This window comes from Sorex fumeus, unplaced genomic scaffold, assembly GCF_029834395.1.
Source record: "Sorex fumeus unplaced genomic scaffold, SorFum_2.1 ptg000032l, whole genome shotgun sequence".
NCBI lineage: Eukaryota > Metazoa > Chordata > Mammalia > Eulipotyphla > Soricidae > Sorex > Sorex fumeus.
In genome coordinates this window covers 3,235,024-3,240,313 of record NW_026606089.1, presented here as the reverse complement: position 1 = coordinate 3,240,313, position 5,290 = coordinate 3,235,024, and positions in this window count along the sequence as shown.

Here is a 5,290-nt window from a genome sequence, read left to right as displayed (position 1 = left end):
AAATTGATGATCAACAGGAGGGCCTTTACTTTACTTTTACAAACTAATAAGTGCCATATAGGGCTTAGCTTTGTAATGTATTGTACTGTCAATTTATACACTTTCATGGAAAAATAAAAGGGCGTTAATATCATAGAATAAGAGTATGAATGAAGCACTAATTTAGCATGATATTTGTGCTGAGGTACAGATTCTAGGTTTCATGATTTGAGTCAGAATCTCTGAACCACAAGTGTATTCAGAACCTTGCTGTTCATTTATGGAAGGGAAAGTTAAAGTGGTACCATTACAATTAGAGTTCTGAAACTTCTTAAGAAAATAACAAAATACTAGTTTAAGACATGTATTTTACTTTTAGTGTGGTAATTCTTGAGGCCTGCTGACATAGAACAGTGAAAAATGTAGCATTTCCTGCCACAAAGGCTGAGTGGGATGGGGGGTATGGGTGGTGGGAGGAATACTGGGAACCGTGGTGCTGGAGAATGGACACTGGTGGAGGGATAGGTACTCCATCATTGTATAAATGAACTTGAATCACAATAATTTGTAAGTCTACAACTGTCCCTCATGACGTTTAACTAATAAAAATTAAAAAAATAAAATAACAAGGGAAAAAATGTGGCATTCTTTACTCTGCTCCTGACTTTTCATTATAAGAAACTTAGATGTCCATTATACTATCATAACTTCCAATCTCCATTCGGAGCTCTTATATTGAGTGTGAAAATAACATGCTGTAAAATGAGTGAGGGGAGTAAACTTGAACTGAGTTTTTTTTTAATTTAAAAATCTCAGTGTATATGAATACCACCTCTCTACGGACAGTTTTCCTCTTATTTGACCCCAATTTTTGAATTTTCTTTCTCTTCTCTCCGTTTTACTCACGTTGATAACTCGATTCTGTGATAGTTTGAGCAGACAGAGAGAAGTCGATTCCAGAGTAGAAGTCTGGTATTTGGTTTTTTGCGGGCTGGACCACCTTGAGAACCATAACCATTTCTCGCGATGAGTTGCTGTAAGCTTGGGGATAGAGCCATTTAGCCCTGTGTATGAAATGGAGTCATAGAACTGCAGACAGGAAAGGAGAGTTCCCAGAGTGCCTGGATGATAGTAATACACCTGGCTTCCTTCCTGGTAGGGAAGTGACAGGCTTTGACTCTAATGTGGAACCAGAAATGATGTTCTCTCCACAAGACTGGCAGAAAGTGATGGGTACACAGACACCGTGTTGTTGGTATCTAGGATTTTCTCATAGCGAGCTGCCATACATATGGAAGAGATAGCGGTGCCTTGGTCAAGAATAGTCACAAAAAAGTCTCCCATGGAAGACATCTCTTCAGCACTTCCTGCAATATCCCATTCCAAAACACTTGGGTAGGAAGCAGCTGAGGTGGATATATGACTCTGGTGAAACACTCCAGAGAGCATTGCTGTGCTGAAATGTTGGTAAAGATAGGCACTACCCATCAGTGGTTGGAAAGAGGTGCCAGAGTCTGAGGGCAGGAGCCAAGCAGAACTACCAGCTGGAGCAGATACTCTGGAGTAGTTGCAGACACTTCCTGTTAGGGAAGCTCATTGTTCACCACGGGAAGGGAAAGCTGCAGAGTATGTGCAGTTCCCAATACAGATGGATTTTGAAAATTTTCTGTAAGGAACAAGAGGGTGATGAAAAAAATCTGTGAGACTAAAAATCTCCTTCAACACTGAGAGGAACAATATGAACTTAAAATTTAAGCCATCGAGATGCTTCTAGTACCAACAGTCAACTGAGTTTCCAAAATTCCAACAATTTGGGGTGATTCAAAGCCTGGAACTTTTTGGCACTTTGCACATTTGGTATCGTGCTCCCAAAGTGAACACAGAACTGTAGAAGAGCCAGGTGATCATGTCTGTACCTGGATTTCTTGCTTACAGATAGTTCTCCTTACCCTAGAAATCCCTGTAGCTTGCCTCCTACTGAGTCCTATGCTATTTCCTAGAATGGAAGCTTTTTCAAGTTAGGAAGTCTAAGAGAAAGGAAAACATTCAGTGGACAAGAATAAACCTGAGGCCCAGAGATGGCAAAGAGATTTCCTATATTCCAATAATATTTATTGGGCGGGGCGTGGGGTGGTGTAGAGTTTGGACCAATAACTGACAGTGATCTAGGGTTCTTCCTAGCTCTACACTCTGGAGTGACCCCTTAGAACATTCGGGAGAGTGTATGCCGTGACAGAGATTCAACTGGATTGGCTGTGTACAAGACAAATGACTTATGCCCTCCAGTACTATCTCTCTCAGTGCCTTTTGAATTTCCAGGTGACACATCCTAAAGCATGTGGACTTTTGGCCAGGACCCTGCATGATCACTACAAGTCCAGAAACCAGAAGTAAGATACCTTACATTAATTTAGGCATTTGGGGTCTTTACAACTATTACCATTGTAATCATCAGGTTTCCATTTGACTTGTGCAGTGAGTACCTGTTACTTACTGTTCACATACGACTTACTCTTGTGGATGCATTGAAGGTTACCCTCATTTTTGATCCACTTCAAAAATGACAACTTGAGTTTTTTCAAAGAAATGTTTTTGGAAGGAAAACTTTATTTAAACTCTGTGTCTTAAATTGTTTGTCTAAAATGTAGTTACTAATAATTCTAAGAAAAATAATGCATACATGAATATAATTTTTCTATTTCATGTGATTTACATAGGAGGAAGGGTAAAGAAAACATCATGAAAAATATGTATCACATAACTGAAAAAGAATATAGATATTAATGAAATCTGGGCTCTGTAGCAAGCAGCATAGTACAGTAAGTTATGGAGAGCAGACCCAAGAGTCACTTAATCACTTAATCACTTAACTTCCCGTTAGTCGTCGATTTGCTCGAGCGGGCGCCAGTAACGTCTCCATTTGTCCCTGTCGCGTGCTAGTGTAGCCCAATGGCATCTCTTCGCTCCGGGAACATGGAGGGCCTCAAACCGATCGTTCATGACCTTGACAAAGAAGTCTGACCATCTGGTAGGTGGGCGGCCACGCGGTCTCTTGACATCCCGTGGAATCCAATCAGTAACAGCTCTAGTCCAACGGTCGTCTTTAAATCTCATTACGTGACCAGCCCATCTGATTTTCGACACCTTGGCAAATGAGACAGCGTCCCTGATCCTTGATCGTCGACGGATGTCAGAACTCCGGATTCGTTCTCTCATTTGAGTGAAACGTGATATTCCAAGCAAAGCTCTTTCTATTCTTCTTTGGGAGACCTGAATGGCGTTCTCATCTTGTTTGCGTAGGGCCCAGGTCTCTGAGGCATATGTTAATGCAGGAAGAACAGTGGAATCAAAGAGATGTGCCCGGAGCCGGAGGTTCTTCGTCCTCTTAGCTATTTCTTCGACATTCTTGAAGGCGTTCCAAGCCGCTCTCTTCCTCCTGCGCAGCTCAGGTGCCAGGTCATTTGTCATGTTGACCTCTCGACCTAAGTACACATAGCTGTTGCATTCGGAGATGGTCGTTCCATTGAGAGCGAATGGGGCGTCAGGAACAAGGCTGTTTCTCATAAACATTGTCTTCGTAAGATTCAGCTGTAGTCCTACCTTTCCACACTCACGGTCAAAGTCGGCCAGCATTTGTGCCGCTTGGCTGATGTTTGGTGTTATTAAAAAATGTCATCAGCAAAGCGGAGGTGGTGTAGTTGCCGACCATCTATCTTCACTCCCATTCGTTCCCATTCCAGTCGCCGCATGATGTTCTCAAGGGTGGCACTAAAGATTTTCGGTGAAATGGTATCACCCTGCCGCACCCCTCTCTTGACGTCAAAGATCACTTCTTTGTAGAATGGTGAGATCCTGGTAGTGAATCCGCAATACAGCTCACGGAGGATCCTGATGTATTGGGCTTGAATGCCCTGATTGGCTAGGGCTTCAATGACCGCTTCCGTCTCAACAGAATCGAAGGCCTTCTTTAAATCAATGAACGTTAAGCAGAGCGGCATCTTGAACTCCCGAGAAACCTCAATGAGTTTGGTTATCGTGTGGATATGGTCGATGGTGCTGAATCCTTTGCGGAACCCTGCTTGCTCACATGGTTGTCCTTCATCTAGTGTTCTGCCAATCCTATTCAGGATGACTCGAGTGAACAACTTGTAGATGACAGACAATAGGCAGATCGGGCGATAGTTGCCAATGTCATGGATGTCTCCCTTCTTGAACAGTAGTACGGTCCTGCTGGTTTTCCATTGAGATGGAACCTTGCATTCAGACAGGTAGCGAGTGAAGAGCCGAGCCAGTGTATTGATGAGTACTGACGGCAGGTTCTTCAGGTGTTCAGGTCTGACCTTGTCTGGGCCGGGTGCTGTTTGCTTCTTTACTGACGAAATGGCGTGTCGGATTTCGGAAGGGAGAACGTTGGGAACGACATACCCATCCTGTGGAATTTGGTATGTCGGCAAGTGGACATGGCTATCGAAGAGATTTGAGTAGAAGTCATGGATAATCTTCTCCATTGCCGTTCTGGAGGATGTGATGGATCCATCAGGACGTCGGAGGGCAGTCATCTTGGTCTTATAGTTGGCGAAGGACAGGCGGGCGTTACGAATACTTTTCCCAGCTTCTGCCGCATCTACCACTACTTCTGCTCTTCTCTCTTTGAGGTCTTCCTTGATCGCATCTCTGCACTGCTTTGCAAGCTCGGACGTTAGCTTGCGGTTGCCTGAGGCATGCGCCAAACCACGCTGGCGAATTAGCTCAAGAGTTTTCGAAGATAGGCGACTTTTTGTGGCTATCTCTCTCTTGGCGTTCCTCGCACATTCATGGAGGTGCTGAACCAGTCGATCGTATTCCTCGTCAATGTTGTCAACAATGGCATCTTCCCATGTTGCCGCAATAGTACCAAAGAGTTCCCAGTTGGTGGTCGTTCTGGGAGTTCTCTTTTTGAACTTTGCAGCCCTTTCTCCCCGCTCTGTGAAGTAGAATTTTGCACGAAGGAGACGGTGGTCCGATCCCGTTCGAAATTTTGGGACAACCGCGACATCAGTCAGGCAAAACCGTCGATTGAATATGATGTGGCCTTGAATAACAGTGGATGTGATCCCAAACAAAACCAAATAAAACAGTACAATAAGGTTATTAATAAATTTTTCCACATATCCAATATGTTGACAGTATTCTATTTTACAAAAAACTGCTAGCCAAAAAATGGAATAGAAGGTGATTTTTGACTGCACACTTTACCAGTCCATTAAAGAGAAAGGATTTACCAGTAACTACATAACAAAAAGAAAATAGGAGTAAGCGTGATTGTATTTCA